Source organism: Zingiber officinale, chromosome 4B, assembly GCF_018446385.1.
Source record: "Zingiber officinale cultivar Zhangliang chromosome 4B, Zo_v1.1, whole genome shotgun sequence".
Lineage (NCBI taxonomy): Eukaryota > Viridiplantae > Streptophyta > Magnoliopsida > Zingiberales > Zingiberaceae > Zingiber > Zingiber officinale.
The window spans coordinates 63,307,662-63,318,820 of record NC_055993.1 but is presented as its reverse complement, the minus strand read 5'-3'; positions in this window follow the sequence as shown (position 1 = coordinate 63,318,820).

The following is an 11,159-nucleotide window of genomic DNA, read 5'->3' as shown; positions in this document are numbered from 1 at the left end:
TGAGCCGATCCCGAGAGGGTGGTTAGAAAAACTCGACACTTCACCCCATCTGTGTATTGATGAAGGGTAGCCGTGTTGTCGAACTTACCCAAATGATCATCCGGGTCGGTAGTTCCATTGTATTCACCGATCGCCGGGGGGCACATAGTGCTTTGGCAGAGGGTCTTGTAGAATAGCCTCTGAGAATTGACGGTTGAACCGTTCGGGCGAGGCGTCCGCTCGGGGGGCTTTGCCTTTTTTGCTGTCTCGTCTTGGTACCTCATCTGAAGAAGACCCTCGATCACGATTAACTGGTGCGACTTCAGAAGTGCGGAATAGGACTCGATGGAATGGAACTGTGGCCGGCGGTGCTTCCGCTCGGCTACCTGATGCTGATGCTGATGCTGACTCTTGTCTCAATCAAAGCGTCGAGCTCCTCTGCGGAGAGCATCACCGAGTGCGGTCATCCAGCCTCGTCCATTGCTTCCGATCGGATGCAAGTGCGTTCCCACAGACGGCACCAAATTGATCCTGTCCGAAAGCTGAATCAACGGACGCTGGGCATGTGACGCTCTCCGAGTTGCTGACGTAGATCTCCAACCGGTCGTACGGACCTCCAGCAAACCTGCAAAGAAGTCCGGCCGGGAAGGGGTTCCCGGCGACGACCCTCCGACGCTCAAGTCAGGTAAGTGGACAACAAAGAAGTGGCTCCAAAAATCATAGCACGCGTACCTCCGGTGAAGGGTGAGGCCCTTTATATAGGGCTGGAAAGGGACTCACGCACACAGATCGAGGCGAATACGTGTCCTCAACCCATACCTCAATATGGGCTTGTCAGAAAAGCTTACCTGACCCCTTACTGCTACAGTCCGAGCACGTCTTTGATGGGACAGCGGACCCCTGTCATAAGATCTTGCGTATGGCCTGCTCCTCGAACATGCCCGCTGTCAGAGGATGTTTCCTTGTCCTGTTCTCTTCTTACTACATGCCGAGTGTCCGGCCGGTCATACGTGCTAGTACACTTAGGATATTCCAGGTAGTGTGCTTTGTGGAGACTGATCGCAGTATTGCTACCTTATGCCTTCGGCCGAGTGGGCCACCCGCTCGGCCGTACGATCCTGTTCAACGAGCGTCGGAACCCTGACTCTTCGCCGGGTGCCTTTGACTCCGATGGGACCCCGTTTGGCCGACCGGTCTCCTCTTCTCCGGTCGACCGTTCGGCCCTTTGACTTCCACGTGGCGTTGACTTCCCTCAGAGGGGGGGTCCCTGTTCTTATCGCCGGATCAAAAACATTTAGTACATGGCTTATATTGACATGGGAAAGGACTGAATTAGCCATATACTATTGTCGGTTTGGTCAGTCAATAGAGGATCGATGTATTTTATTCCATGGGTACTTTAATTTTAGACTGTATGTACCTAATTGGATAACATAGAAGGTAGAATAAGGAATATCAGGTTGATTAGATTAAATATGCTGATTCTGCATATCTATGTAGTGTGTACATATGATTATTACGGGTTGTAGGAGTGTTTGGATGGACGGTCTAATTGCATGTATTTGTGGGTTTATACTAATTCTTCTATTTGTGGGTGACCGACCCACTAGGATAATGATAGAGTTGACTATGGGTTTGATTTGCTTACTGGGTTGTTATACCCTAGGTTACCCACAGTGATCTGTGGTAGAGAGATCTCGTGCAGTCTCTAGTTGGATAGTTAGGTGCCTTGGGCACTTACGTATTGGTTGTGGTGGAGCGTTGCTCCCACACATGTTACGGATTGTTTGTGGTGGAGCGTTGCTCCCATATATTGTGGATTGCTTGTAGCGGAGCATTGCTCCCATATTTATTGTAGATACATATTTCAGATTATTTGTGGTGGAGCGTTGCTCCCACATATGGAGGATTTCTTGTGGTAGAGCGTTGCTCCCACATATGTGGTATTTCGTGTGATGGAGCATTGCTCTCACACTGGAGGATCTATTCTTTGGTGATTATATATCGTTGGTGATTAGATCTGTTTATTGTTGTGCATCTTATGGTTAGGAATGTCTGTGATACGGACATTATGTATCTTGGTTTTACCATTAGGGCTTGCAGAGCCTTAGATGTTTTCAGAGACTTGATGATTTTGGTATTCCTAGAATGTTTGGATCGGTTTTCATTGTCTTTATTGACGATGTTGTGATCTATTTTGGATCCGCAGTGAGTCACGCACATCGTCTTTGCATAGTTCTAGAGATGTTTCGATGGAAACTACTAGATGTGAAGATCAGTAGTGCGTATTTTGGTTGTCTTCTGTGAGATGTTTGAGACACACGGTCATCAGTAGGAGTATACCGTGGTTCCACAGGAGATAGAGGTTGTTACCGTTGGGAGTAGACGGAGTCTATAGAAGAGGCTCGCAACTTCCTTTGTTTGGCTCGTTATTTCCGGAGATACGTTGAGGGTTTCTCACGGATTGCTATGCTACTTTCATGCATGACCAGGAAAGGGCGTGAAGTTCACTTGGACTGAGGATTGCAAGACCAGCTTCTAGGAGCTGAAGCGGAGACTAGTGTCGGCTCCGATTTTGGTTTTACCTTCTAGAGAGGACGGATATGCCCTCTACACTGACGCATCTATTCAGGGTTTGAGCGCTGTTCTGATGCAGCATGATAGAGTAGTCTCTTATGCTTCTCGTCGGTTGAAGGAGCATGAGAAGAACTACCCTGTACATGATGGGGAGCTAGTCGCCATTATTTTTGCCATGAAGATTTGGCGACATTATTTATATGGCGTTACATTTGAGATTCTCACTGACCATAAGAGTCTCAAATATCTATTTACTTAGAAGGAACTTAATCTCCGACAGAGGAGATGGATGGAGTTCCTGAAGGATTATGATTGTACCATTAGCTATCACCAGGGAGAGCTAATGTGGTTGCCGATGCACTTAGCAGGATGTCCAGAGGGACTTTAGCTTGCCACCGAGTTGTGGTCACGGACTTGATTCAGGGTTTCTCCGAGTTAGATCTTGAGGAGCAGGGATAGGCAGAGCAGGGTATTATTGTTAGCATGGTTGCTCAGTCGTCGATCAGGACGAGGACCCGAGAGGCCCAGGCCGGTGATCAGCATTTTGCAGTTTATTGGCAGCCGGATAGTTTCCGGGCAGCAGACCGAGTTTACCCGAGATGAAGCGGGTATTATATATTTCCGAGGTCGCTTATGCGTACCTCCATTTCACCCAGTCAGGGAGGAGTTATTTCAGGAGGCTCATCGCTCATGATTTGCTATCCACCCAGGCGGTACCCGTATGTACCAAGATTTGAAGTGTTCCTATTGGTGGAACGACATGAAGGAAGACATCGCGGATTTTGTAGCTAGATGTCTTGTATGTCAGCAGGTGAGGGCTGAGTACTAGAGACCTGTCGGATTTCTATAGAGGATTCCTGTTCCTGAGTGGAAATGGGAACATATTACCATGGACTTTGTGGTGGGTTTGCCGAGGACACAACGAGGCCATGACGCGATTTGGGTAATCGTCAATCGATTAACCAAATCTGCGCACTTCTTAGCGATCCGGAAGACTGATTCTCTGGATCGATTTGCAGATCTGTATTGCCGAGAGATCATCGGATTACATGGTGTTCCTTTGAGTATTATTTCGGATAGAGACCCCCCGGTTCACGTCTCGTATCTGGCATAGTCTGCAGCAGGCCTTGGGCACTCAGCTCCGATTCAGTATAGTTTTCCATCCGCAGACAGATGGACAGTCAGAGCGAACCACTCAGACTCTAGAGCATTTGTTGAGATCGTGTGTATTGGATTTCGGAGGCAATTGGGAGGACCATCTGCCCTTGGTAGAGTTCGCCTACAACAATAACTTTCTTTCGGCTATCCGGATGGCACCGTTTGAAGCGTTGTATAGTAGGTCTTGTCGGACACCCACCCTCTGGGATGAGGTTGGGGAGGCTCAGTTGTTGGGACCTCATAGAGCTCAGCAGAACGAAGAGTTGGTCCGTATTATCAGACCAAGGATGTTAGAGGCGCAGGATCGCTAGAAGTGTTATGCTGATCGGAGACGCAGACCCCTAGCTTTCTTTATTGGCGACCATGTATTTCTGCGAATTTCACCCACGAAAAGAGTGAAGAGATTTGGCCTCAGAGGTGAGCTAGCTTTGCGATACATTGGCCCTTTCCAGATCTTGGAGAAGATTGGAGCAGTAGCTTACCGGCTGGCACTATCACCGTCCTTGGCAGGTGTTCACGACGTATTCCACGTATCTATGTTGAGGACATACATACCCGACCCGACACATGAACTGACAGATATCTCAGTTCATTTTTAGCCTGACGTTACCTATGAGGAGGTTCCAGTACAGATTTTGGACCGGAAAGAGCGTCAGTTACGGTACAAGACAATCCGACTGGTTAAAGTAGGATGACATCATCTTTCCAATGGGGAGGCTACCTAGGAGCTCAAGGATACTATCCGAGCTCGATACCCCCACCTTTACACTAGAGGTATGTAAGTTATGGTTCCGTTCAGCATTTATACTGTGTTAGCTTTTGCTATTACTTGCTGATGAAAGATAACAAAATTTGGGGACCAAATTTTATTGGTGGGGGAGAATGTAAAATACCAAAAATTTGCGAATAATGATAAGGGATTTTTTCAGAATTTTTGGAGATTTTTCTGGAATTTTTCGGAGACCGTATGGTGTAGGTTACGGGGATCAATTATGGGTCCTGGGAAAGCCTCTTTAGGCTACCCCATTTAAAATGAGGAAAAGTTACATTTTCCTTTTTCTTTTGTTTTATCTATTTCTTTTCTTTATTTCCTTCGATCCGTTCCTTCTTCCCCGCCGAACCCTCACGCCCGATTCTTCCCTCTGCCCGAATCGCTTTCTCAACCGGCGCCGCAACAACCGTCGCACGCCAGACGCTACTGCCATTGTGAGTCGTCGCCCGAAGCCAAGCCGCCAGCGACGCCGGCCACCTTCTCCTTCTTTCGGCATCCGAGCCCTAGCCATCTTCGCGGTCTGATTCCCTTCGTCTCCTTCTTCCTCTCGCGACACCGAGTAACGCAGCACCGACCATTGCTTTGTCTTCTCCGAAGCCCTAGCATCATCTCCTTGTCGTAGAGGTTCTCACCGCGCCGGTCGCCACGGCCTGACGCCGGCGGACGAGAGCCACCCAAGGATTGCTTCCTCTGCCTTGCTTTCGTTCCCCGTTGCTGTGTTGCTGGCGCGTTGTGCCCTAGATCGCCGGAAGCTGAGAGCTAGAGAAGGTGACAGTGAGCAGTAGTAATCCGGCTGTGTGATTTAAGGTAAGGGCTTAGAGTTTGGTTTTTCAATCTTGTGCTCTGATTCTTGTCCTACCGTGAGCAGCACTTGTGATTGGGTGGTTTTCGGAACAGCTAGTTGCTTCTGGTGGAGTAGGGGATTGGTGACATTAGGGTAAGTGTTGATTACCCAAATTGTGTTTTGATCTAGTTCTTACTATTGGAAATTAGATTTGAAATCAAGATTTATTAGAGAACATAGTTTGGAAGGGAAATTGCTGATTTGGGTTTGCTTGTTTTGTTTCCAGCAGTAGTTTTTTCGTCCAGCAGAAATTTTCCTTGCCTGCGGATTAACAGGAGCGGCTGAGAAATAAGGTAAAGTGTAGGACATTTGATACATGCTATAGATCATGGTTTTGATCATGCTGTCGATGATTAATAGCTAGGTTAAGAACTAACGTTAACCTAGGTACATGTATTGAATTAGGGATAAAATTGGATTACTAGCTTGGATTGGTTGATTCGGCATTATTATGTCAGCAAGAAAAGAGTGGGCAGCAGTAGATCATCTTTCGATGGTGAAACCCTTTCAGTCGTGAGCCATTAGCTATGACAAAATATGGTGAGTTTGTAGGATGATAAGGGTTCATGGATTGAGTTTAATTTAATTGGACTAACGAGAATGGATTCCTAATCAGATTAGGGTAAAGTTAACTATTTGGTTCATGATAGATTTAGCTCACTAGTCCATATTTGACCTAGTTGTACTATGCGTTGTGTTTGCAGGACTTTGATTGGAGACAGATGTCTTGATACGAGATTTATTGCGACACGGACTACAGATAAAGGCGGGTACCTTGACTTATCTTTTTGATATGTCATGTTGATATGTCTAGTAGGTCATAGCTTTAGTAATAAGTATGTTCCTCATTGTTTCGGTATGACTCCTCACAATATAAGACATTGTCCTTCTATCCTAGACATCTAGATTGATCAATGTGAGGCATAGACCGTGTCATCCTCTAATCAATCTAAATCTTGAACTCCAAGTAGACTCACTAAATCAAATGAGCTCAATATCTCATATTGACTCATTTGGGTATGGTCATGCACTTCGTGGTCTCACTCTATCAAGAATATCGATGTCACTCCCATCATATAGGAGGGATAGATCCCATCTACATCACTCACATCCCTCCGCATAATTTGTTACATACCCAGTAATCGCCTTTATAGTCCACCCAGTTACGGGTGACGTTTGACAAAACCAAAGTACATAACTCCTTATGTAGGGAACCATGGTGACTTCAGGTCTAAGGACTAGTAGTCATACTAATAGTCACATGAGACACTCATATAACGATCCATGATACTTTCTCATGGTGGGTCATTCAGTATACATTCTCCAATGCATACCCATGTGTCAACTTGATATCTCCATATCCATGTCTTGTGAGATTAAGTCATCAAGTTGACCTACATGCTAGTCTTATTGCATTAACATTGTCCCTGATTGTTAATACTCGACTAGGAATGATTAAGAGTAGTGTTCCTTATATCATCTCACTATCGATTCAACCAATCGATTGATATAGGTAAGAACCTTCTACTCAAGGACGCTATTATACTTAGTTTATTTGGCACTAATACAAGTAAGCATAATAACTAAAAACCAAATGCCTTTATATATAAGAAATATGATACAATGAGTCCATACAACAATCATCAAATGATTGGCTCTAGGGCTCTAACTAACAGTATACTTATGGACATACATCATGGAAGCTCCTGTTTGAGCTTCTAAGGTTTTGTGCTTTACAACTTATTATCTATCAATTATTTTTTGTTGGACCCTGTGGTTGTTTTGATGTGATCAACCAAGTTAGGTAAGGTCTTGCTTGTTTTTTGATCCCTGTGTTTAAGTGTGCAGGAGCTTAGTAGCGCAGGAAGTCGAGCGGAAGACGCAGCTAGCGAGAAGGACGACACGGGAAGGGAGTCGACGGGCTCGGTGCGCCTTAGAGACAAGAGAGCTACGGAAGAGTACACCGGTGGATGAGAAGAATGTGCACGACGTTCGAGGGATGAGAAGTCGGGTCAAAAGCCTGCTCGAAGAGAAGGCCAGAAATTGGGTTCGGGTGAGCCTATTTCGGCTGGCCGCAATCACCCATGCATTTGGAGCCTTGGAAGAAGAGAACAAGTCAAAAGGAGCTAGAAAAGCTAGCTGGAGGCGCTTTCAATGAATTGCTGAAGGCACCTGCGCAGAGTGCCTTGAAGGCGCCCTCAACCTTGTCTAGGGTGCCTTCAAGGCCATTGAAGGCGCCTTCGACCTTGTCTAGATGATTGTTGTGAGTTCGGATAAAGTTTTATCCGTTGACTCGGCTGGAGGTGCCCTCAACCTCATTGGAGGCACCCTCAAGGTTCGAGATAGGTTTTCCAGGAGTTATATAAAGACCCCTGGAACTAGGAAATTATTCATTCAACTTAGTATTCAATTTCTAGCAACTTGTAAGAGCTTTTAGTGTGTAAAAGGCTTCTCCGCCTTCAAAGAAGGAGACTTTCTTAGTGCGCTTATTCAACCGCCTTGGATTAACAACCTTCTTGGTTGTAACCAAGTCACATCGCAGAGTTCCTTTCTCTCTTTACTGTTAGTTGATTTAGTTTTTATTATTGTTGCACTATTTTAGAGTTAAAAGTTTTGAGGAGGGTATTTTTATTTTACAGGCAATTCACCCCTCCCCTCTTGTCAGGCCCGCTGCACTAACAAGTGGTTTCAGACCCAGACCGCCTCAGAAGGACTTACCGCCGACTGAAGCATTAAGATCAAGACGATGGCCGAAATAAGCATTCATCCCCCGAAGTTCGATAGAGACTTCGCTACGTGGAAACGCCGAATGGAGGTATCCTTCAAAATAGAGTTTGATATTCTTCTAATTATGAAATATGGTTTGTAGCCCCTAAAGACAAGGAAGAATACAACTGGACGAAGAAGGAGCTAGCCAATTTCATGGCCAACGGAAAGGTTGAGTTCCATCTGCTCAGCGTTCTGCCGCCCCAGGAGGTAAGTCGGATCAGAAGCTACGACTCCGCCAAAGACCTCTGGGAGAAATTCCTGGAGCTCCACGAAGGCACTTCAGAAGCGAAATTAGCAAGCGAGACATCCTCCGGACTCAGCTGACAAATCTCCGGATGAACAACGACGAGAAGGTAGTGCAACTTCAAGCGAGAATCAAAGAGCTAATAACTCAACTGAACAACCTCGGGGAATCAGTAACAAATCTCCTGAATGGACATCCTTAGTAGATGCATACTACATCTCTAAGGACTTTGAGGTAAGTACTTTAGAAAATTTATTTTCTACATTTGAACTTCACGAATCTCGAATTGTAGAGCCTAAACAAGAATAGAAGCCAAATCCCAATATTGGCCTACAAGCTGAAAAGGACGATCCCGACTCCGAAGCGTCGATCGATGAAACTGAAGCAGCACTATTGGTAACAAATTTATTAAAACTAATAAATTTAGATCGCAGTCGAGGAAATATCAACACAACAAAAGGATGGTCCGATACTACAACTGCAACGAGGAAGGACACATCAAGGATGACTGCCCGAAGATGAAGAAAAAGAATAACGAAAAAGAAAAGTATAAAAGACCGACGTCCTCAAAGCGCAAGAGTCTGAAGGCTACATGAGATGAACCGTCATCCTCGGAATCAGAAGTTGAAGCATTCTCAGGAGTAGCACTGATGGTCAACCATCAAATAGAAGAAGATGAGTCCAACTCAGAAATGAGCATAAATGAAGGGGGAGGATCATCAGAAGAAGAAAGCTGCGATGAAGGGGGAGCATCAGAAATAGAGGTAAGGTACGTTCTCTAACTCCCAAGTAGTCCTTTCAGTTTATTAAAGTGCTCACTAAAGATTTAGTTAAATTAGAAATGGAAAACAACGATTTAAAACTAAACTTAGCTAAAGCATGTCCCCTTGAGATGTATGATAATCTAAAATCAGAAAATGAAACATTGAAAATTGAAATTGAAAAATTGAAAAATAATGCATGCTTAAATAAATTTCCAAAATCAAAACTTAGAATTTATGGAAAATTGAATTAGTATATTTGAAAACATCAGGGACAACTTAGAAAAGTTTCCAAAAGTTATGTACCCCCTAAGTTCTTAATTAATCTAGTAGGAAGGAATCTATACTGGTTCCAAAATTATTTCTAGTTTAATTTTTAAGTTAAACGCTTTCAACAAGAAAAATTAAACAGTTAATTTCTTTTGAGGCTTTGTCTAAGAAAGTGGTTATTGCTCCAATAACCAAAAAGGCCTAGTGTCTCGCCACTGCCGGGAAGACAATATATTGAAATAAAATATTTAATTAATTTACTGATAAAGCATTAAAAGTCAATAATGCTTTAAAATATTTTTCAAAATTGCCTAAGTTAGAATTTTTTATCTTTTAAAATTTTGTTCTTGCTTAAATTTTTTTCTCAAAAATATTTATGTTTGCAAAAATTTAAAGTTTTTTTTAAAAAATGATTTATTCTAAAAGAGTTGAACTTTTAATTAGAATTTTTTACTTGAAAATTATTATCCCATTTTTTTGATGTGATCAAAGGGGGAGAGATAGGTACAAGTTTAGGGGAGTTATAGGGAAGTTAATTTTATTTTTAATTTTAACTTAGTGTTGCAAAATTCTGTTATTACAATCCTTTTGCTTAAAATGTTAGTTTAGTAATTTCTTTAAAATTACTATTTGTCTGTTTTTTTTCCTAACTTGAACTTGGGTTGATCCACATCAAAAAGGGGGAGATTGTTGGACCCCATGGTTGTTTTGATGTGATCAATCAAGTTAGGTTAGGTTCTGCTTGTTATTTGATCCCTGTGTCTAAGTGTGCAGGAGCTTAGGAGCACAGGAAGTCGAGCGGAAGATGCAGCTAGTGAGAAGGACGGTACGGGAAGGGAGCCGACGGGCTCGGTGCGTCCAAGGGATGAGAGAGCTGCGGAAGAGTACACTAGTGGACGAAAAGAACATGCACGGTGTTCGAGGGATAAGAAGCTGGGTCGGAAGCCTACTCGAGGAGAAGGTCAGAAATTGGGTTCGGGTGAACCCTATTTCGGTTGGCCACAATCACCCATGCATTCGGAGCCTCGGAAGAAGAGAACAAGTCAAAAGGAGCTGGAAAATCTAGCTGGAGGCGCCTTCAACGAATTACTGAAGGCGACTGCGCAAACTGCAGTCATGGAGGCGCCTTCAGTGCCTTGAAGGCGCCCTTAACCTTATCCAAGGTGCCTTCAAGGCCATTGAAGGCACCTTCGACCCAGTCTAGATGATTGTTGCGAGTTCGGATAAAGTTTTATCCGTTGACTCGGCTGGAGGCGCCCTCAACTTCGTTGGAGGCACCCTCAAGGCTCGAGATAGGTTTTCCAGGAGCTATATAAAGGCCCCTGGAGCTAGGAAATTATTCATTCAACTTGGTATTCAATTTCTAGCAACTTGTAAGAGCTTTTAGTTTGTAAAAGGCTTCTTCTCCGCCTTCAGAGAAGGAGACTTTCTTAGTGCTCCTGTTCAACCGCCTTGGGTTAACAACCTTTTTGGTTGTAACCAAGTCACATCGCTGAGTTCCTTTCTCTCTTTACTGTTAGTTGATTTTGTTTTTATTATTGTTGCACTATTTTAGAGTTGAAAGTTTTGAGGAGAGTATTTTTATTTTACAGGCAATTCACCCCTCCCCTCTTGTCGGCCCCGCTGTACCAACATTTTTTCCTTTGAAGTTATTCCATTATTATGATGCTACTATCAGAGTTCATTGCTAAACAAATGTTAGGTAGAATGTCAAAAACTCATTTTCAATACTTGTTCCTCTCCGCAGAAGCCATCTAGTCTCAGTTGAAGACCCAAGCAGTGCAT